The 24,669-nt window shown below is 40.8% G+C and overlaps 1 protein-coding gene and 1 long non-coding RNA gene across 4 annotated transcripts in view; one reads left to right on the top strand and one right to left on the bottom strand.

The window, feature by feature from the left end:
- gata1b (GATA binding protein 1b) overlaps positions 1 to 20,286 on the bottom strand; it is a 44,007-nt gene extending 23,721 nt beyond the window's left edge. For both annotated transcript variants that reach the window (XM_039774001.1, XM_039774002.1), the window contains exon 1: positions 20,101 to 20,286. The gene's annotated coding sequence lies outside the window, so the exon portion shown is untranslated. The remainder of the gene's footprint in view (positions 1 to 20,100) is intronic.
- LOC120541973 overlaps positions 18,247 to 24,669 on the top strand; it is a 39,516-nt gene continuing 33,093 nt past the window's right edge. For both annotated transcript variants that reach the window (XR_005636123.1, XR_005636122.1), the window contains exon 1: positions 18,247 to 18,607. This is a non-coding gene — a long non-coding RNA (uncharacterized LOC120541973). The remainder of the gene's footprint in view (positions 18,608 to 24,669) is intronic.

Below are 24,669 nucleotides of genomic sequence, written 5' to 3'. Positions count from 1 at the left end.
TTGCATGTATAAAGATACTTTTTTGAAATTTCCTTTTAATTAAAACAGTTAAAAGTAAACAGTAAAGTACCTACTCTACACACTTTAGATGAATCCATGGCTAAGATATCCTGAGGAGGAGTAATCAATTAAATCCACCAGTTATTTGCTCAAACTGCTCAATCCTGTTTTAGAATGACTGGTAGCCAGCACCTAATTCAGCAGAAGCCATCACTGAATAGGATACCAGTCCCTACCACACAACACTCACACAGCACACAGTTAACCTAAAATGCATGCTTTTGAGATGTGGGTGGACATGAGAGTAACGAAAGGAAGCCCACATAGGCACAAGTATAGACAAAAGGACAATATGCCAATTGCACCCATACAGTGACCAGGCCAGAATTTAAACAGGTCTGTGGCACTGTGAGGCAGCAGTGCTAATCACCACACTACTATACTCTATTTTATGTGTAGTTGTGAATATTGGAATTTTTATATAAAATATCCTTATATATATATGTATGTATATATATATATATATATATATATATATATATATATATATATATATATATATATATATATATATATATATATATAACATATATACATTAATATATCAAATGGAAAAGATTTAGGGACCATTGCCAAATTCGGACCTTGCCAAGGACAGCGTACTATAATTGGAGGATCACTAATCAAGTTCAAGAGAGTATGTTATGCTTGGCCATCCTTACTGACTCCACTTTGATAACCCTTACCAGAGATATCACTCCATCTACTAAATAATAAAACACTAAGGTCTATGTGTGTGTCATGTTGCTCAGAACAATATGATTGGTCAGTTTGGCTTTGGTGATGCAATCAAAAGAGATACTGCAAGTGTGAGACACACAAGGAGGAGAAACAGCATAGGAGGCCTGTTGAGATAGTCACCTTCAGAGAGGAAAAGTACAAAAACAAACAGGTGGCAAGAAAGGCATCTTGAAAATAATGATGGGGCCTGTGTAGGCTGTATGAAAATGTGTTTGAGGTGAGGGTGCACCGATCAAAAAACGTTTAGACACATGCAGTTACTGAGGAATGGCGCTAAAGGTACACAGAGTGCAAGGTAACAATTATTTTAAAATTATTCAATTGTTTGTCTTTGACAGAAATAAGAGTCAGCAACTGTATGTATGAGGTTATGGAACTCCTACAAAAGAGTGGCGTGTTCTTTGTGGATACACATTAAGCAGCTGCCCCAAAATGGAGGAATTCAGTTACCTTGGATGTTTACTCACAAGTTTTCAACAGGTAGTGTGGCTAGTCTGCTATATAATAAAGCAATAACGTCTATGTTTCCAGACCCCAGGGCAATCTGATTGGTTGGTTTGGTTTTTGTGACACGATGAAAGAGGAAGTATGAATGTGAGACGCACAAAGAAGAGTAAAGACATGAGTGTATGCACCATCTGTCATAATGAGACAGAATATTATTAAGTCTCTAAATCTCCAGCCTTTTTTTCTTATAACGGCAGCTTTTCCTGAAGAGAATTTTTCATCATTGCAGTAGTAAAAAAAAGCAGACAGAAGATGTCCTCTTTATTAATCATTGAAACTGCATAAGGTTTTCTGATGGAGTTTCGGCAGCTTCAGAATAATGAGCTAAGATGAGCAGTCCCATCCAACCTTGCATCACTCTTAAAATCAGCTACCTTACTGATAAGATTTGTTTTTGGCCTAACATGCCTGATATCGAAAGTGATTGGAATCTGTTGATAAATTTTTATCCCAGAGAATACAAAGCACCTTTAGAGAAAAGAGGGCCTCTTTGGAGTGCAGCCTCGGAGCCACTTCTGATAAAATTATCAATCAAGTAGTGACACCCCAGAGGTGTCTTCTTGCAATACCATATAAAAATTTGGCTCAAACAATGACCCATAACTTCAACGACTGGCAACCTTGATGTTCAAAGCTTTGAATCAATATTAAACCAAAAAGGATGGGCTTATGTGCATTCAAGAAACCAATAGCAAGATGTCTACTCGTTCCTTTAAAAAACACTGCCAGAAAATATCTATGATCTCTATGTTCTCTCACTGCTCGGACTGGCCACAGCATCTGCTGTTTATAGCAATTATCCTATTGCCTAGGGCATGGCTGCAACATAGGACTGGAAAATTGAAAGACTTGTCCGTATTAGAGGCAGATGAGGGTGCCATTAGTCCAAACCTTGCTAAGGAATAGTAACGGCTTGAGCAAGAGAGATACCTTATGTAAAAGCCACACATTTGTCTTGCTGACTAATCACCAGTTTCCCAGTAGACATAAACTTTATCCTAGTCAAAAGATGACACTGTGTAAAAACCTTGAAAAGAAAACTGCAATACAGCCCGCAACCCTGAAGATGTGGTCAAAGCAAAAAAAAAAAAAACAAACCCTAAGCAAAGAAAGCAAGGCACATTTAATATTTCCAAGTGAACCTACAAAAGCCAACCAGGGAAGGAACAAAGCATCATCTACACCAATCTATAAATACACCTACATTTATTCCAAGAACTATTAATTCTTACTTAACAGTTAGGAAAAAGCCAGTCAATGTACCATAATGTTAGTATCACTGTAACTGAAAAGTGTTAAACTTTGTGAAGGATGTCTTTAGCTGTTTTATGTTTCTTCTTAAATCCAGTAGGAAAGTTTATAGCAACATTTCACCCTTTCACACACACACAGACACAAACTCCACAGTGTAGACGCTAGAAGTTTAATAACTAGATAAAGAATTTATCATCTTGACCTTACGAATTGAAAGATCAGAATTCATAAGTCATGTATCTTTTCTGCAGGAGAGAAAAAGTTAAACTAAGCTATCATAATATTGTTTTGTGTTGTTTCTTATTGTCCTTCATCAATCAATCAATCTATCTATCTATCTATCTATCTATCTATCTATCTATCTATCTATCTATCTATCTATCTATCTATCTATCTATCTATCTATCTATCTTCTGTTACCCTTATGTTATAAATAAATAATATTATTTGGTTTATTGCAGCAAGTCTGTCTGGGCCCTTTGTTGAAACATAGTCCATCATCATGTCTGAACTACAAGAGAGAAAGTGAAAGTATTTAATGTAAACTTTCGCTAGTATATGAACCTCGCTCATACATTGTATAAATCTCTTCATATTTCTGGTGTCCTGGCTGATAGGTGAAACATAAAAATAGAAAAATAGTAGCAAGCATTCAAAAACAGACTATAAATTGCTGTCATGGTTATGTCAATGGCATAGTTTAAAACTAAAGCAAATGATAAAGAATACATGAATTATAATTTAAAAAACATGCCAAAGTGACGTCAGGAAAGCCATAATACAGATTCATAAAATTGAGTTCCTTGGAGAAAAAGTTTTCTGTTCAATTTCATTTGTTGTTGATGATTAATATTTTGAATTCCGTGGCATGCTCACCAATTACACTTTCCTATTGACAAACACTCAGAAATCTACTTAAGGTAATAGTCAATTAAAACCATAAATGGCAGAACACATTGTACAGAATGAGCCTGACAACATTTAGAAGAGCAGTGTAGCTACTGCTTATTTTGAGTCAGAATCAATGCATTCCATGAGAAAGGTAAGCACAGTGAACAAAGCGGTTACAGAACGTGTACTCCCAGATATTACATACAGTACTTTAGGTATGGTGTGCAAGAGGACAAGATACAAAATGGGTGCAGCAGGTACAAAAATATAGACAAGAGATATTGGTGTGCACTGAAAACAAACAGCATTATAATTTAGTAACAATGCTTCCATAATATAATGACAAAGTGTCTAGTCCAGGTTGCTTGGCCATAACTGAACATGGCGGTGGTTTTTGTCTCTTGTTTTTTCTGTAACGGCAGCATACAGGTAATGGTCATACTCTTTATCATAATTACTAAGTACTAAGTAACACCTAGCTGCTAAGTAAAGGGTCAGAATATGTTTGTCAATGTAATATTTCAGGTTTTTTTATTTAAAAAAAAATGTATGACTATTTCTAATATACTCTTTTCACTTTGTTATTCTGAGATATTGAGTGTTGCATGATGAGGGAAAAACTAATTTAAATGATTTTAGCACAATGCTACAACATAGCAAATTGTGAAAAGTCTGAATACTTTCTGAAGGCACTGTATGTACAAGAAGTGAAATAAGCATAAAACATCAACTAGCTTTACCTGCAGTGATCAATCTTACAGTTAACATTGGGCAATGACTGAAACCATGCTTCCAGTCTTGAACTCATCCAGCAGCTGACCCACACTCTATGAACAAGTGGTTGTTGAGGAGATATCTTACTTCCCACCAAGGTGTGATCATGGCAGCATGGCTGGATTATCACAAACCACACCGGTGACTATGGTAGATGTTTTTTTTAAACAATACAGGCTGTGACTGATTGTCTTTTTTATTTCAGAAACACTGAACTCAGAATTAGAAAACAGAGTGATATCACAAAACCAGAATTCATTTTCAAAGAGGCTAACAAATAATACAAGAAGTCCTAACCAAGAATATGAGGTATTAGTCATTTAGTCTGAGACAGTCTTTCCTTTATTTTTGTGTTATGTATGGAAAAGGTCTGTGATGGAACCCCTGGTTCTTACATAGACAGCAGGTGAAGTGTCAACAACTGGCACATGCACAGTGACATGTTGTAACAAGGAAGCATCTCAGGATGGGATGCATGGTATGAAAGCAAGGCATGGTGTTTCAGGGTGGCAATAAATAAAAGAACAGAAACAAAGAATAAAACTGATTTAAAATTCCCCAAACAGCTGTCGCAGGTGGCTGGGGGTGCGACCCAACTGGGACACCCCGGAGGAGGGCTTACGCCTTCCCCAGACCATGTGGGGGCGACCGCCCTGGTGCCTATGGGGGCCACAGGTTCAGAGCTTTGAAGCTCAACCCTGTAGGGGCCCGTGGTCACCGCCAGGGGGTGCCCCAATGCCTTGGAAGCCCTGGACCTCAGCACTTCCGCCACACCCGGAAGTGCTGGGGGGAAGAGGAGCATGGACACCCGGAGTGCTTCCAGGTGCGCAGCCGGCACTTCCGCCACACTGGAAGATTGTCGGGAGTCACCTGGAGCACATCCGGGCGATTATAAAAGGGGCCGACTCCCTCCATATGATGACTTGAGTCGGGTGGTAGAAGGAAAAGGTCTTGGAGGTGGCAAGGAGGCGGCCTGAAGGAAGAAGGCATTGATTAGAGTTGGCCTGGACTTTGGGGACTTGTAGAGGTTTGTGCACTTATTGTAAACATGGATACTACAAATAAACGTGTGTTGGGTTTAGTTGAACGTGTCTGCCTGTCTGTGTCCGGGTCATCTTCCACACAGCATTAAATTACATTTAATCTGCTGAAGATGCTGACAGTACCGGACACACAGAGTGACAACAGAGGTTTGACACCTGCCATTTGTATGCCTCTCCGTAAAAGTGTGCAGCTGAATCAGCAAGGAAGCAAATAGAGAGGACAGACTAAGTATTTGCTATCTTGTAAAGCCATCTTGAGAGCAGCCCTCCATCGTCATCAAATTCAACCTCACACATATTGGTTCAGGTCTCCCTCACAACAATCTCTGCTTCTTCTTGATGTCCTTTAGCACCACTGCCAAGAAACAGAGCCTTAAAACAAATTCAACCTCCTTTCACATAACCAGGCATTTACCTATAAACTAATGGCTCGATGGCATGTGGGAACAAAACTGAAGGTAAATGTCCCCAGGAAGTGAACTCAGCATAACTTCCAGGAGTTGCTGATGTTGAAACACATGAAGCAATCACAAGAGTCTCCAACAAAAGTAAATTAAAGCATATGACTAACATAAATTGTTTTACATATTTTATTCATTTTTGGAAGGTCTGTTGTTTGGGTGTTTTAAAATTTGAGGGATTCTGAAATAATGGAGTTGCTGTTGCTCTTATAGCCGAAAAGGAATTTGTTGAACCTTTTTACCACTGGACACCGCCTTGATCCATTCACTTCAGGTCTGCTTTATTCTACCAATGGAGGGAAAAGTGTGCGCAAGGGACGGCAGGACAGTTGTCTGGTCAAAATTGATCAACTCCTTAGAAGAATTAAAATTCAGTATCATATCAGTCAAAAACAGCTGTGAGGTCAGTGATCATGGTCCTCTTGCACCCTGTTTGGAGCTCTAACCCTCTTCCCTGGACTGGTATGTGCGAACACTATCAACATCCAAAGAAAGCTCTGTCATGTGGGAATGAGCCAATCACAGTCATTTCCTAGGACACTTTGTTTAACAGAGGACACCCTTGCCATGTTCACTGCCAAAGCAGTGCCCCAACCCCACTACAGGCATTCAAATCAAATTATTTTATGTGGAGTTGAAGTATCAAGAGATTTAGAAAGAAATTAGACATACAATCACACAAATATAACATTTATATCAATTCAACTTCTATTTGAACATAAAAGGTGGATTAACTAGCTGAAGGATCATTTCCTACTTTACCTCGCTAGGCCCCACATTAATGTCCTCATTCTCCTGCTTCCTTCTTCTGGCTCTACATATTTACTACATCCCAGCTGTGATCACCAGTCTTACTGGAGCCTGTTATTTCTTCTGTTTGCACCACATGAGCCGCTAGGTTAAGAACTCAAGTCATAGGGCATGATGCCACCAAATGATGCTTTGCCTGGTTCCCTGAGCCATAACTGCACTCCAGTCAATTTAAAGATTTGTATCGCAGTGTCCAATATTTCTGTCATTTCAGTACTTTAAAAATATCACCAAGTGGAGCCCCGGAAACATTTCTGCTACTGATGGCCCACAGTCTTTTTTATGGAAACTAGCAATTCTCTTTAAATTATATCATTTTTCCAAACCTTTCCTAGATATCATGCCTGGGCTGCCTTTCTCTAGCAGCATACCCACTGCTGATGTGTTCTTATCTCAGTATAGCAGAATGAAGCCACCAGCAGACCTGCAGTTAAACACGGGAGGTTTTTTTTTTTTTTTTGTCCCTTTGGCACCCTATGGCATTCAACAACAGAGAAGTGGTTCCTTGACCAGCTCACTTATAACCCATCTCTGGCACTGTCAGCTGTGTTTAGGCTCCTTCATGGCCACCATTAAGAGCCAGGGTGATGAGGAACCAATTCTCTGTTGTGCTGGTAAACTTTGACACTTGAACTTCTAGTTCTACTTTATTTTCCATTCAAAAATTAATTTACTTTTATTTATTATTTATTTTATCTCCTTTATCAAAACAGGCCAGAATATATTATAGACTGTTGCATAGGGCCTCAGATAGTTCTCTGTCTTTGGGACATTCAATCTGCTCCTCCTATAACTTGCTGTTCTCTCCGTAACAACACTTCTGTCTCATGTAGAAATTCCAACTATCTGCAAGTGCAGCTCAAGGTCATACATTACTTGCATTTTACCCCCATAGATATTATACTATGGGCCATTAGATCTAACCCTAAATGTCAGGTCTGGACCGTCCCAGGCGCTTTTTTTTACTTAAACCTTTCGGATTGCCTCCAAGTCTGCATGTTCTGGCCTAGTAATTTACATTTCCTATCCTTCAGTTTCTTGCATTAATATCCCTTTCACATTCCATATATTTCTTCTGTTAGGTCTCTCCTTACTTACTTCCAGCTTTACACAGAAAAGGTTCTGCTCTCTTTTGGGACAATCAGACAAGTTGATCTCAGCCTCTTTGTGGAAATCTTGTGGCTCCCTGTCTTTGGAAGGTCTTCTCTCTGCGTGGTACCCTGCTAGCTTACAGCTCATCCAGCCAAAATATCAATAAGTGGATTCTAGTTTGGGAGTAGGACACTGCAGGTCAACAACACAACCTGGGCCTTTGTCTTTCTTCCCTTAATTATCCCCACTGGGTGTCCCTTGCCTGGGTGGGATTGTGTCCAGTACATCTTTCCTCATTCCCCTCTGGCATTTTTCATTTTTTATAAGCATACCATTATTCGGGACTTGTCCAGTAATGGTTGGGTACAGGGCACCAGCATGGGTGAATATGGTTGTGGTTCTAAGTTAAGAAACCCTGTTAAAAAGTGTTTTTGACGATTGTTTATTACCTTTTTACTTACAACAGTTTGCATTCAATTAAATTTAACCCCCCTCCAAAAAAACAAACAAACTCCCCCTGTGTCCAGGGAGCTGTGAAGAAGCAATAGGAAGTGTCACATTGCCACAATGTCACCCTGTTTTAATCTTAGAAACCTAATTGTTGGCCTCTTTTGATTCACTTTCTATTGTCTACAGTCCCCTGTGAGACAGAAATGGGCTACGTGAGTTTGAGAATGTTTTTATGTTATGTTATGTGGCTTTACTGTTTTCCTTAATAGTATTTTATTTAATTAAGTTTATTGTGTAATTCTATATAATTATAAAATAGTAAACTATGACAGATGTTATAGAGCATGAAAACAATGACAATGAAGACTTTTATAAATATAATGCACTTAACAAATAATTACATGCACTCAGCAATTACATATTCATAAAAAATTCAAACACTTTGCAATTTTTCCTTATATTACTTGCCTTTGTTTCGGAACACACTTGTCCATTACAGCTGAAGCAAATCCCAGCACCATCTCTGGGCTCAACAAACTGTGGACCATTTCAAATCCTGATAAATTTGAAAACTGAAGGCCTTATCAAATGAGACACATATGATATTGTCTGCTCTTTTTTAGTTGTCACTATCTGGTGGTCAGACATACAAGTAAAGCCAATGTCACGTTACGTGACTTCTAGTCATGGGGTATGCCAGTCTTGCCAACTGCAGTTGCTGATCATGTCGCTGGATCAAGTCAGTCTGAATGACTGAAAATCATTGGCTACCTCACATTTAGCGACTACATGCCGACTTTCTAGCACAGTTGTGTTCGGCCCCTTTCTGTGCCAGCATAGCATGCTGTACGAAGGGTTACCAGGTATGGCAAGTTCACCCACAGTCTCTGCTCTATACTCTTCTTTTTCCATTTTGCTGTCGTACATAAAGCATGAAATTTTAAAGAGATCTTCTCTTCTGTTTGTGAGGTCCACTTTCTTATTTTTGGTTGCTGCACTCTATGCATTACACTTCTAGATGAACATTTACTGCTTGGCAGCTCACACAGAGCCCACCCCTACAACTACAGATAAAAAAAACATTTTTTGATTTTACCAGAGTAATTTGTTTACTAGTTGGAGTGAGTCACTGGCATGCCATATTACACGACTGGCCTTCACAGGAGCACAAAGTAAATGAAGGCTACATCTGAAGAACTCTGGCAAAAGTCATCTAATGAGGCACGGGCTTATGAATGTCACTGTCCTGTGTACTCTGTTTATGTGCCAATAAAGCTGAGCTGTTTGTACAAAGGGCATGTCATATAAAATGCAGCATTGTCTTCCTGTTCTACTCTCAATTAGCTCGCTTTTGTCATAGATTTGAATAAATTACGGTTTCTTTTTCTTTCTCTCAGCTCACTTGTAGCGACTGTAGCCCCTACCCCAGTGTGAGGACTGTTGGAAACTGTAGAACTTATAAAAGCTTCTAATATTTTTCCCAAGTGACAATTGAGAGACAATGATATTGTTAAGGGCTTCTCCAATTTTCTTAGATCAAAACGTTCACTTTAGTAATACTTGTCTATCACTTTCTAAACATATTTTTCTGTTATAGGCAACCCCGGCAGCAATAAGCAGAGAACACACAAGTTCGACTTAGCACCATAGACAAGGGGAGAATGTGCAAATGACACAGAGATAGTGACTGGGCTGGGATTTCTGAAATTGTGAAGAGGCAGCAGCTCTAACTACTGAGCCACCATGCCAGCCAACTTTCCCAGTAGTCCCAAAAAAATTCACACTTTGAAAATAAAATATATGTAATGAAAGCTGAAAAAGGTTAAGACAGGACACAAGTCATGACACCTCCAGAAATTGCCAACTAACTGCAATGGTCAGGTGTAAATATCACAGGCAGAACAATAAGGAGAAAAATAACAACAGAGTACAATACATAGAAAGGGTGGCAACGCGACAAGCCCTTCAATAAATCAGCAATCCAAGCTGAAAAACAGCGCCTCCCAGTGGGAAAACAGGAACCTAAAGGTTTAGCGAGGCTTAGCGGTCAACTCAGGATAGAAGAAGAAAAGAATGACAACAGTCAGGACCTTGAGATGATGGCAGCTGCTGCGACATGTTTACAGGGTCATTACTGTCTCGTGTTGTATAGTTAAAATCATAATTACAACATGCAGCACGACCCCACACTCCGGCGTCGTGATTGTCTCCTTTGAGTTATTTGAACGAGGATGCTATTGGTACTAATAATCGTATTGTCACATTCACAGAGTACAGTACAGTGAAACTCTTACTTGTGTTATGTTGCTAGTCCCCAGGCCCATGATGAACAAGAATTCATAAAGTACAGAAGTCCACTTAATTAGAAAACACAACTCAACTTTCCAAACTAGATTTTGAAATTAATGGTTCTTAAACCAACTGCAGGTTTTAAAGCTTTTTTTCTGGACCAACAGCTATTAAATAGTTCAATAATAATTACCAAAAGACTGAAAAGAAAGCTGAATGCATCTGTTAAACGTTTTGCCGTATTGGTCTAAGCTAAAGTTGTGGCGCCGTGATTTATACACATAGGTCAAGAATTATGATTCCATTTATTTTGTTGTAACGCTGTTTTTAGAAGATCTGTTCAGAGCACTGCGACATCGGATTCAAAAAATGAACAAACTGAAACAAAAACACTAACTGTGTGCCTGCCATAGCCAAATGCAATACAATAAACATCTGTGTCAAAATAAAGTTAGCTTCAACTTTAAAACACAGATTCTTTAAAGCTTTGGTCTTAATAATTTAAACGTGCCATTAAAAAATAGGTAACACTGAAAATGTAAAACAGAGGTACTGTATTACTGCAAATATTCTTAACACAAGCCCGACTTTTTTGCCCGTGGACCCTAAACCCCAGACTCGTGAGGAACATGGCGCTATACTTTGGATATTTAAATGGGGGGAGGCACCCATGCTGCCCGCGCCACGACTCCCAGTCTGAATTCTATTCAATCACATGATCGCAGAAGGGGGCGTGGGCTAGCCGGGCAGCGGCGGACACAAGATACGGACTGGCTCTCGACGGCTCAGGGGACCAAAAAGGAGCCTCCAAATTTTAGCTTTTACGACAGAGTGAAGGTTGAAACCATAAAATGAATGACTTAAGTGATGTTACTTTCCAATGAAGGGACCGCTGCGCAATGTCAATTCTCACCGCATGAACACGCACTGGCGCCCAAGGAGCTCTAACCCTATATGTTTTAGCCAGGAAACCCAACGTCCACAGATAAAGAAGCTGAAAGAAAGATTTTTATCTGCCCGTGTATAAGTCTGTCATGTCATTGTGTGGCTGTTTGATCGAATATGCTATCAGCTAATAGAGATAGGCCTGGTCCAGCAGGAAGCAAGATAATCGCCCTCGCTTCGGAGGGGGAGGTCTACACTTAAAAGATGCAGACGTTCAGCAGTTCACAGTCTCCATTGTTGGTTTCTTTATCTTTTGTTTCTATTAAAACCACAAAAAGAATCATCGGACCTTTTACGTAAAAATACAGAATATCAGTGAGGCAGAGCCAGGCTAACCATAACTGAGGATCTCGGGGCAGCCAAAATTCCATTACCATCAGGGCTGTTTGGCCGAGATTGAGGGGTAATAAACAGTAAATAAGCGGACGACACCCACGGCGTTAAGAGGATTAAGGGAGTGTTATGAGCGCACAGAAAACTCCGAGTGGATGGGGCGGACAGAAAGTGACTGAGAGATGGAAAAAGGAGAAGACAGGAATTCGACAGGCTCGGGTCTGACTTTGCGGTCATTAAAAGGAAAATAGCGACTCGTCTTATTGAGGGTCCGGAAAAGCAGGCAAAAAAGAGGTATCTACTGGAATTGTTGAGGCCCAATTAGATAGGGTAGAATACATATAGAGAAATAGGAAATAGAAGTACAAAGTGGGCTTTGGAGATCTTAGTTTAGATCTAAAAGAAGAAAATATGAATCGTCTTGTTGATGGATCACGACGAGTCTTTTCAGCAATATTTGTATATTTTCTGAATATCATTAAACTATTCGAGGCAGATACTTCCCCTATGATATCAAAATGAGCACAAACACAGATGATGTTCAACAAAATGGATGTAGAAAAAAAGAGCTGACTACACGTGTCCAGCTGGATTACAGCCCGATTGGATCGGTGCCTTTCCACTAAATTAACGGCATCAGTTTACTGAGGATGAACATCACTTCGTGGCACTAGTTCAACTGTCTCAAGGTTAAATGTTTAATCACAAGCGATGTGAGAGGGTGCAGATGAGAGTTCATGTACCAACAAATCCATCCCATTTAAAACCTGTTTAATGACAGCGCCACAGAGGACCAGAGTAAGAAACGGCCCTGGAGGGGGCGCACACCCAGACAATCTGACTCGGTTGATATTCCATTCCAGCCTCCATGGGTTGTGAGGCAGACCTGAAGTGGCTCCAGTAGAGCAGATGGCGAAGGTGTTCAGATGAGTACAGGCGAAGTGAGATTCGTAGTCGAGTTTAAAACGGTATAATCGCATCTGTGCAGAACAAGCGACTTACACTTCATTATGTACTGTATAATGAGAAGTCAAGCAAAAGCATGACTTTTATTGGTTGGCTGAACAGATTACAATATGCAAGCTTTCGAGGCAACTCAGTCCCCTTCTTCAGAAATTTTGCAAACTCAGGCCCCTAACTGCCTGAAGAAGGGGACTGAGTTGCCTCGAAAGCTTGCATATTGTAATCTGTTCAGTCAGCCAATAAAATGTGTCACTTTGCTTGACTTCTCATTGCATTCATAATGGCTAACACGGAACAACATTCTGCTACTACACACTTCTCAGGTTTGTAACGTAACGCACACAAATAACGATCCGCAAAGAGAAAGGAACCCGTCGGGATACGCAGAGCAGAAGACTACAGTGCGCGCGCACCAAACGGTTATCGGGTTCGGCCGACTCCACCGTGACATCAAGTGCTCAGCGAACTAGGGGCTAAATCACTTTCTGAGTACCACGTTAACTTCCCTCCAAGTCATCGCCTAGGTTCTCAGTATCTAAAATCTTGAAGGTATTGTGACATTCAAACGCTGCTCCGAGATAACATTTAAAAAAACACAATCAGCAGAAAGTAAGTCTTCCTGCTAATGTTTGATCTGTTTTAAGAGATCTTTAGAAAGGAAAGTAGATAAAAAAAGAAGAAGAAATCTTTCTTGGGGAACACTTGCCCATAAGCCGACAGTTTCTGCTTGTAATCTTACCCGCAGACTACACACCCGCAGACTACGCCGCATAAACGCCTAAAGAGAGCGCCTATTTGCGCTTTCCATGTACAATGGTTTCTGGGAGGCACAGAGACCGCACATGTCGGTCTGTTATTCTGTATTTCTGCCTGGGCGACAAGCGTTTGCTGTATTCCTCCCTGCCTGCCGCTGTTCCTCCTCACTGCACTTTCACTAACCTCAAGTTCCCAGTGAAGTCTTCCTTTGATTTATCAATCATGATTAGAGAGATTGATGTGTACGATCACGCCCAAAGCAGTTAATATTAATTAACATTTTCCCTCATGTTCGTTTTCAACACAAAGTGTTGCGAGTTGGTCCTTTTATGACACAAATTACATGTAAGGAGGCTGTTATTTAACTCCCGTTTTTATAGCGCCTGTCCTAGCTGGCATTCGCTCAAAATCCCAACCCCGCATAAAATCAGGCAATAATCCAAAGAAACTGAACTGAAAGCGCTTTGAGCTACATTTTTTGTATGAAAATGTGCTATATAAATAAATGTTGTTGTTGTTGTTGTTGTTGAATATTTAACTGCGCACAAATATAGCTCTCATGCAATAAGAAAGCAGCACAGCTGCTCGTGGATGGCGTCCTGTCTGAGTGTGTTCCCGTCTTCTGGGTCTTTAATTCTGGTGCTACGGGACCACAGTTGCTGATGGTCTTTCCTTCTTGTTTCTTAGGCTCACGCTGTAAATGGGCCGAACGTTTTCATCGGACGGCTGATTGCAGCTTTCATTTATTTGGATCAGTAATTCATGGCAAAGTGGATTTGATTTATTATAAGAGCCTGTTTGGCGGGTGTCTTTCTCCGATGCGACGTACACGTTTTGGATACGTTATTACACAAGACTTGGCCAGCAGTACAGGTGGGGATTGAACATTCAGACTCTGGAGTCTCGAATCCAGTGTTTTAGTCCGTACACCGCACTGTGATGAGAAATACGGAAATGTTTGGCACAACGTGCATTAGTCGATCGATAATCAAATTATTGATATTTTCCCTTATTTTTTCTACATTTTCTGCTACACACATACAAAGTGAGACAGGTAGGAACGAATCGTTCATCCTTAGCTGAATACTCTTCTGCCTGCACCTCCATTATTAAACGGCAGGCAATTAAGAGAAAAAAATTAAACGGTTAAGAAAGTGAGTTAAAATACTTTAGAGTTATCGTTTTGATAAGGCTGCTATAATTCCATCAACACTATTTAAAGTAACTGTTCCTTATTGGCATGTGTTGTGTGGTTTCTCATTGAACCATCGCTTCACAAAGTACTGTTTCACTTATTTGGAAGAGTTCTTTGTCTATGGCATTGGTCCTTTGACCTTTGAAAAAAATCCTAATATGTTAAGTAGGTGTATGTCTTCGGAGGCCGTGGGTTCAAATCCTGTTACTGACATGAGCAAGTCACTTCACCTACCTGTGCTCCAAATAAAAAAAGAAAAGAAAAAATGTAGCATTTGTATCTCTCAAATGTTGTACGTCACCTTGAATAAAGGTGTCAGCCAGATAAGAACATAAATAATAATATGATCTCTTTAAGGTATAGTGTAGGGTACTAACAGATCAAGAAAACCTGCGTTTATTGGTATTCTCGTTTTAAAATTAATTTTACAGATCTGTTATCACCTGTTCCTGATAATTTAAGAACCCTGTTTTGGATCTAAAGGTTCTTTTTGGAAACGCACGTAGATGGGTCTGTTGGGAACCAAACATGACATCGTTCTGAAAAACCACACTGTCACCTTCATTTTCAAGAGTGTACCGTGAATACTTTCAGAAAATGACCAACCGGGCATTTAAAGTGCAGACAGCAGAGATGAGCAGCTGAGTTTTAAATCCAACTAAGACATCGGTTGGCACGAAACCTGCAGCCACAGCAGTTGGGTCTCCGGAGCAGCGGCGGCAAGCATGCCGGGAAAATGGAGGGTCGCGCACCCTTAAAAGTAAAGGTGCAGGAGTGCTTCTTCGGAGCCACATAGGGGGACAATCTTTGGATCCTTAAAAGCCCGTCCATATGAAAGTTCCAGAAAGAACAACTTATCAATTTAGATGTACAACACGCACCACACAGTAATGAACAGATAACAGATTTTTGAAATGCCAGTGGCTCGTGATTTTAAAGGACTCTCACTGCATACAATCACACAGGCTAAATTCAGATTTACTTAATCTGTTAGTGTCCTTTTCAAAGCCCAGAAAGTCAAGCAAAATTACACCTTTTATTGGCTAACTAAAATGATTACAATGAAGAAAGGGCCCGAGTTGCATCGAAAGCTCGCATATTGTAATCTTTCTAATTGGTGTCATTTTGCTTGACTTCTTATTACCTCCATAATGGCTGACACGGATCAACACCCTAGTACTAAAGCCCAGACTTCATAAGCAAAGAACCCTTGCCAGAAAGAAATGGTGCTTTGTCAAGCAATAGTCCTACAATGGACCACATAAAACCCAATAAAAAAACATAAAATGTCATTAAAGAGCCCGTATTTTCTAGCATGAAGAATTGCTGAGTTTAGAAAATGGAGGAGCGCGTGGCTGAACCTGATCGTAGTAATGTGGGCTTTTTGGCATAATAACACGGTAAACTTGAATCAGATTTCGGTGTGTGCTTTTAGTCATTTATGACAAAATGGTATGAGAGTTAATCACATTTCAGTTGAAAGCTTTGGAAGTCGGAGTTCTCATTAGCGAACAAATACAAATCTGAGCATAGCACGTTTAGGTCTAATTTAATGATTGCTTGCCGTCTTTATTGGTTGATTTTAGGACAGCAGCCATTTCCAAAATAAAACATTAGGAAACCGATGTATTAGTCTAGTTTCTGAAATTGATCAAAAATCCATCCCAGAGCGATGTGTCTCTTCGCAGCACTAATGTCTCCCCTGGAATGCCCTTTCTTTAGAAATCGTCTTTTCGTTGCTGAGTCTGCGCAAAGCACGCACGTTTTGGGTCTCTTGTTCATAGCCACCTGCTGTCATCTTCAAAAACGAAATCCAAAGCGGGCCGCCTTTCAATTCCTTCACTGAATAACCTAAACTGCCCGCAGCGAGCGCAGGACGCCTTTACCTGCTTGTCTATGGCGACTGAAGCCCCGCTGCCCGGCCCATCGCCACGCACTACGCTCTCTTACTCTCCATTTTTATCATTTTTAAAGATACTGCAGCCCGCCAAGCTTCGGGGCTTCGGTATCCGTGTAACTGGAGGACCCTAGACACGCTATAGCGCCCGCCTATGGTGTCCCACCCCTATCCTTCCAGGTCATTTCTGCCACTTCATGCCCGATGGTCTTATCTAGCCCGTGCAGACCAACTGCCAGACAGATGCCAGGAGCCGCCTATGCTGCCTTTCTGTCCAGTCAGGGAGGTGAAGGAAATCGCCCGAGGTGGTGCTAAGTTTAATGTCGGTGACATTGATTGGGAGCCCAAAGTTACTCCTCTAAAAGTAGAATTCCGTGCCTGAAGATTAACTGAGAATATTGAACAATTTGCTCTGTTGCATTTTGGTTGTTGTGTGAACATAAACTCTTTAATGCGTTTTCTGCTTTCATCTATAAGTTAATTTCAAAAAATATCCTATTTTGTAAAAAGATTATATGGACGGTACCTCGGAATGACTGTCTTATTCACAATAAACTCGAGACGAGATTTGAAGGCCCCTAAAGCCCTCCTCTCTACCACATGTAAGAGTTTCACTGTGCTCTGTTCACGGACTCTGCTGGACTGCGACAATGATGATGAGGATGATGATGGTGATTTGATGACACACACACAACTGATGCTGCCTGGGCAGTTCGATAGGGGCTACACTGAGCTCGCTTGCACCGGAGGCAGCACCCTACTTTATATAGCGCCTTTCTTTAGTCCGCACCTTCCCGAGTCACGTGTTCGTGGACTCTGGTAGAAGCTGAAGCAGCCTACAGCTAACACCGCTTGCCCAAGTCATCTTATATCCGATTACGGGTATGCTTTACATTTTGGGTTGCAAGTAAAAGGTGTAACAAGAGAGGTCATTTTTAATGTCGTTAAGATGGGTGCCATAATTTCGTGTTTGTTCGTAAAAGAATAACTGATGTTATTCACATTTCCCTCTTCGTGTAAGACGTGAAGGCGGTGTTCCTTTTCAGGGTAGGAAATGTAAACAAAATGTGCCCAAATGTCTTTTCACACTATGTATGCTGTCACAAAACAGTTATTAATTTAACAAACTTTAGTTACCGTATAATATGAACATCTCAATTGCAGTGACGATAAGCGACTTTTTGTGGTGCGGTTATTTTACAAACCGCTACAGTTGTTAAGCACAAACCTGCAGCACGGGAGATTTCATTGTCTAATAATATAATTGTTCATTAAGCTCCACGTGAAAATATAACCCTGATATAAAAAAATAAATAATTCAATTAATTACCTAGCTTCACTGGTCTGATACTATTCCTACAATAAACTCCAATAAACCGTGCGATCATCTTCTGCTTGGTCGTAACACAACTATAATCTTGAAATATCAATGGCAGGCATACTTATAGTAAAGCTTAACAGAATGGACAAATTACAGACGTCTATCTACCTAAGGCAGAGAGAGGAGGTGAGACCCGCGGTAGACTGGCGTCCTGTCCCCGGCAGTTTCTTGTCGCGAGCCCACCGATTCAGGACAAAGCAGACTCAAGAGAGGAATGGAAGGAGTGAATCAAAAAATTACTGAAATACAACGCTTAATTAAAAAAAGAGGATGACGATTCACGTCAGTGAATGCAGGATTAAAAATATCACTGTTATTGAGGAAATATTAGTGGGAGGGGGACGTTCTGCTTTTCAGTAGCTTCATACAACTTTTTCCAAAGTTATGACTTTTATTTTCGACACACTGCGTTATGCTGCTATCGCTGTATGTTATCTAATACTACAGAGTACCTCAGATAGAAAGACACAAGCAGCAGCGGCGGCAGCGGCAGCCTCCTAAAACAGCTGGGATGTGTACTTCTACCATTATTAGTGCTTATCCCCATCTTTGGATATTCTTTAAAACATTAGCGGTGGAAAGTCGGACAGATCGAAGAGTGCAGGGTAAGATCAGCTACTTCCAGGACATCCAACCGGTCGCAGGCACAAAGAAAGTGAGGCTCCGTCAAGCGCGTTTTCAGGTATACCAGGTGGGCGTCCGAAAGGCGACTTGAAGTGGAAGTGCTGTGCAGAGTGACGAGGACGAAGATAGTCGGACCTTTCTGTGAGTCCGCCGCTGCCCGCTATTGTAATACTCGGTATATACATATAGAGATACATTATATATATATAGAGAGAGAGTATCTGTATATGTATATGTCTCTGGAGAGATAGATAGATAGATAGATAGATAGATAGATAGATAGATAGATAGATAGATAGATAGATAGATAAAAATTCCAGAGGGACAGACATAAATACTATATACTGTATATATATAAGTACACTGTTTACATACATAGACACACCCACTCTTTGGCTCTGTTATACATTTATTATATATTTTACTATATATATATATATATATATACAAATATATCTACAGACACATAGATAATATGAATGTATTGCATTTTCTTTATAATATATATATATATAATTTAGACATATGTATATACACGCGTATCTTTTTGCATATTGCATATATTGTATGCTGTTTCATTGCTTTCATGGTTACATTTCTTGTTTCCATTCCCATATCTGAATTAAATTGTAATGCTTACTGTAATACTACTTGTGATAATATTACAATGAACCTAAATGGAAGCCAACTTAATAAGAATAAATTCAATATAATTTAACACCCTGACCCCCACAACCAGAATGACTGTCTTCCAGTTGGTAAACTCGTGTGTCTGTTTAAAAGCAGTTATGAGTTCTGTTTGAATGGCCCAAATGTAAAAGAAAAGCAGCACAACCAGTCGTGTCCACACATGTTACAATTCCAGTGCATTCACGCAGACAGACTGTATTCTGTGACAGTCACCTGCCACCTGTAGCTTCAATGCGTCCATCTTTATTTTATATATTACCTTTAACAAAATGCATCATACTAATAAGGCTACAATAGGGTGTCACAACTCTTCAGAAGGCAAACTGGAGACTTTTTAATGATGGGTGTAAAATACACAAAACATAATGAATGACATAAGATTAGCATTTATTAATGTTGCTATTTATGCTCTAATTCCAAAATTGCTAGGATTTTTTTACTCTGGATATTAATGAAAGGTGTGTGACTTTAATGGATTCCAGTAACTTTCCTTCAACTTGTTAACTAAACATCTGAGAGCCTTTTGACTAAAGCCTTAATGCATTTGCATTTATTTAAAATAAAATCAAATAAATAAATAAATAGGTGACGTCAATGTTGCCCCTAAGACATTTTCTTAAGTGTTTTGTACATAAATAAAGTACCACTGTGACTAAGCTGACATCGTCCCTTCACTGACTGTGCACTGATAATTCACCTTTCACCACTTTAACAGACACCATTTTTAAATACAAAAACTGAAGAAGTGCTGCCACAAACCAGCACTACCTTTTATACAAATAATAAAAAAGCACAAAAAGTGAAGGAGAGTACTGTACATGCAGTGCAACTTTTTACAAAGAGAAAGACTTTGGCAAGCCAGTTAGAACGGATACCATTTCTGCTTCTAATCCCGAGGATGTCCCCATAATGACAGCACAATTCTAATTAAGTGAGTGGCTCACCTTCTCTCTCTCTGCCCGATTAGTCAGACTTGGACGTTTTTCTCTCCACACAGATGACCTCCACAATATAATTTCTGAACTCTCATATAATTTGCTGAAGACAAATAGGAAGGCTGCAAGAGGCAGAGGTGGTGCAGAAGTGACGGCGCAGCCCTGGATTGCTCTTCTTGCCGGCAGCCCCTAAGGTTAAGTGGCAGGGTACAGTGGGAGGGCCAAGGGTCCAGTCTGCAGGGTTTTATTTGCTGCTCTGGACAGAAGCCCTCCCCCTTGAGCCTCTCATTAATTCATTTCTTCTTCCCTTTTTGTAAACTTTTACTTGCTCTGTGGAAGTTAAAGGAGGCAGGAGTTATGAGGAGGACAAAAAAGGACTTGTTGCTGTTTTGTACACTGAAAGAGCCCTGTTGTCCACAGGCGTCTGCATTTTCTTGGTTTCCCAGACCTCCATAGTGTCTTACCCAGGTTGATGGAGTTTAATGCACCTCATTTTTATCTAGTGCACTTCACTGAAGACAACCTTAGTACATTTATGCTGATTTATAAATGTAATTTAGCAAGGGAAAACACATTTCTGTCCATTAGAACTTTCAGCAGGAATGTAGTTAAAATCTTATTAATGGAAGATCTGGCCAGTTGACAACAGAGAAGAGGAAAACAAAAACTCCAAGTAACACAACCTTCTGTCTGCCATTGCTGGTTTGTACAGCAAGTCCTGGGTTCAGATTTTACAGTGTTTTTCAGCAGTAGGAGTTTAAGGGAAACTACAAAGAAGCCTGTACAGTGGAGATTGCTATAATCACAGAGCCCTCAATGATAGTGCTGACTGTGAAAGGAGCTATATTGAAACTGACATTAATGAAAAAGTTATTGAACTCAGTACTTGCACCCCATGTCTGTGCCTTCTATGTCACATTTGCAAGGCCTCCCTGTATCTATGTAGACTATGTAGACCCCTCTGCTCTGTGTTGGCCATTAGACTCATTGGAGTCTCTGAAAAACACTTGCTGGCAGTCAATGCCAGTCAAAACCCCTTTGGAGCTCTAGGCGGGTCATCCCTCATGGTCTATTGCAGGTGGTCGATATTATTAGACCTGTGTGTGTGGGGGGTCCTCCTCAATGTCCACAGCATACACCCCTTTGTGTTTATACCTTGAATGTTAAGGCACCCAGCAGTTAACAGTGCCCACTCAGTATCATCAGATTTAGGTAACCTGTTTGTTTTGGGGGGGTGATTACATAGGTCACCTAAGGTACTGAGTGCCTCTGCTGAACATGAATGTGTGCTTTTAGACAGACAAAACTCCCTTCCAGGAATGCTTCCTCTTCTGCACCTAATGCTGCTGGGATTGGCTCCAGCTCCCTCTGCTCATGGCAATAATGTGCTGTTAGATTAACTGGAGTCTCTAAATGGGCCTGCTGTCAGTAACTGCTGATGTGTGCTATAAGACAGATTGGCATCCCTCCTAGGACTGAGTTCCTGCGTTGTGGTGGGACAAGCTCTAGTTCCCCATGTGGGTGCAGTTTTTGCAGACATGACCTACTATTAGACTGATTAGAGTCTTGGCACCCCATGATGGACTGGCATACCTTCAAGGGTCAGTTCCCACTTTGCATCTAATGCTGCTGAGGTTGGTTTCAGATCTTCATGTGTGTAGGGTTTACTGACACAGGCCAGTGATGTACTAGATGGATACCTGGAGTCTTCAGATTGGCCAATTGTCAGACAGTTAGGATTTGGAAGACAGACTGCCATCCCTTTCTTTCAGCTCATACTTGTGCAGATTTTCTTTCCTCAGGCCAGTCATGTGCTATTAGACTGTTTAGAGCTGATATATGAATGAGTGCCCTGTGACTGGCATCCCTTCTATTTCTGGTTCCTACTTTGCACCTGATGCCCATCTCCTACAGATCCTGGAATTGTTTGTGGGGTTAGAGTTGTCCTTTAATCCTGAAGTGCCATCAGATTAGAGTGCCCATTTCCACCAGATCAGTAACCTTGACACGCATTTAAAGAGCCTGGTCAGCTTCTTGGCTGTTTATCGTTGTACTGCCACCTGCTGATATGGAGGTTTTCTGACATCCCACCAGTGTATCTATTCCTTGTTTCTTGAAACATCTTGAAACATTCCTGGCATTTAACACATTGCTTTACCTTCAATAAATGATTATGTGTCCACTGCTGCCATGCAGGTGGTCTCTAAGATGTCCCCTGGTTTCCTGGAAGTCCCTCACCCTGATTGTCATCACCATGTTACTCCATTCCATAGTGGCCCTTTCCCAAACACACTACCGTTCAGCAGTAATCCACTTCTGCCATTGTGGATGGGCTCCAGCTATCTCCCTTTTTGTGCAGAAGTTCTCCCAACAGGCCAATGATGTCCTATTAGGCGACCTGAAGACTAAATGTGAGTGTGCTCTGTGGCAAACTGGTATCCCTTCTGGGGTGGGCTCCTACTTTATATTTTATGATACCTGAAGAGGCCCCAACTCCACGTACTTGTGTAAGGTTCTTCTTGCAGGTCGGTGGTGAGGACATCAACTGGAGTGGATGTCATGTGATGGACCTGCATCCCTTCTACTGGTGGACAAAACAATTTATATATTGTGAGCAGTAGGGGGCATCCCAGAGCCCCTGTTTCCAGACACAAGTACACAGACTTAGTCAAGGGCTCAAATAAAGTGTATTTTTATTATACAAAAGTACATTTTGCAGGTTCTTCTTCCAAACAACAGTTATCACAAGCACAAATCCAAAACACGAATCCAATGATGTCCCTCCACACTCCAAGAGACAACCTTCGACCCTTACCTCCCAACTGCCTGACTGAGGCAAGACGCCTCCTTTATTGTTTGTCCAAGGAGTTGCATGATGGAAGCACTTCTGGGTCCCATGGAGGCTGCCCATAACAGGGAGGTCATCTCCTGGCATCACCACCTGGCAGCAATCAAGAACACTGATAGGGTTGTCCTTCCATACTATAAATCCCATGCTTACCTGTGGGCATCCAAACTGAGAGCAGCACTGCCACTTCTCATTCTGAAGGAAGGAATTGCACATCTATTGTTCCTCCCTACTGGGACAGAAACATAGGATCTTCCTAGCCGGGATGTGACTCCATTCTTGCACTCCTTCCATTACAGCCTGCCATTTGGGTGGGAGATTGTCCCCGACTGCAGTCAGGATGTCACTTCACCCACTCAATTTATATATTCTATGCGTACAGTATTTATATATTTTCTTTTGCATTGTCATCTACACTTCTGCCTATGCAATGTCATAGCATTCACCCACAGTTATGTGCCCGAGAGCTGATTTTACTATATTCACTAAAAAAAACCACACACACACAACAAGCTTGATTTGTGAATGGCTTATGGTGATCTGGTACCATATTGAACTGACAGACTGAGCTAAGTCTTCATTTTAAAGTGGTCAGACACAAGTGGTCAGGCGCTTTCTCAGTTGGTAGGATTTTGGCCCATTCACACTTGTATGTTGAGGCCCTGTCCAATTAGAGGACAGCTGCTAAATACTAAGAGGAATCTCCATGATATAACAATTGGGGTGCTCAGTTTATTTAATGTGCCCCTACTATGCTCTCCTACCAATCATGGACAAAAATGACTGCATCACTTGAACGTCATCTATGGTTAGATGTTTCTTCTGATATGCTGAACCCTCAGCCCAAGGAGCCCAGCCAGCAGCCATGTATCACACGTACAGGAACACACAGCTGTAACTGAATTACCACCAAAGAAAGAAGACAGATTATTGTTGGAAAATGAGATGGCACACCTCTAGTGCCTCACTCTACCATCCTGCAGCATGCCAACCTGCTGACCAGATCAAAATGAGACACAGAACTCAGAAAAAGACATCTTGGCAGAAAGTTAAAGCTGTCCACCTACTGTGTCATCCAGTCTATCAGTTCAAAATGGTGCCAGCCCACCATAAGCCTGGGTGATTTAGAGATGGTACACACCATGGTAGGGAAAAGGAGACAAAAGCAGCATTATTAGACCTGCTGATAAAAAAGATTAAAAGGAATGGGCTGTATTTACATGTTGTCCTCCCATCAAGTGAACACCCCATAAAGATAGATATCACAGCATCAAATTTTCATTATTAAAAATATGTAGAGGGAAGTTTAAATGTACACAGAACTCTTTGATGACTTACCACATGCTGCCTCAAATTGTCAAAAGAGATCACAAGGGAAGGGTCACAGGGAGAGCACAGAATAAACCCACTGTCTTAATGGTCTTTCTTTCTTTCTTTCTTTCTTTCTTTCTTTCTTTCTTTCTTTCTTTCTTTCTTTTTTTCATTGCAGTTTTAGTCCTCTTTTCCTGCTAAACCCATCAGCCTTTGTCCAACTCACCTCTTGACTCCGAGCTAACTAGTTAACCAGTAAATGAAGAATGCCAAGCCCCATCTCAGAATCATTTTTAGGGTCTCTGTTTGAATGAGTGCCCTGTGAAAGACTGGCATCTCTTCTATGGGTGATGCCCATTTCCTAAATATTCTGGAGTCGTTTGTGGTCAGAGCTGTCCTTTCATCCTACAGAGCCATCA

Source organism: Polypterus senegalus, chromosome 13 (genome assembly GCF_016835505.1).
Source record: "Polypterus senegalus isolate Bchr_013 chromosome 13, ASM1683550v1, whole genome shotgun sequence".
Lineage (NCBI taxonomy): Eukaryota > Metazoa > Chordata > Cladistia > Polypteriformes > Polypteridae > Polypterus > Polypterus senegalus.
This window is presented reverse-complemented; position numbering and strand designations above follow the sequence as displayed.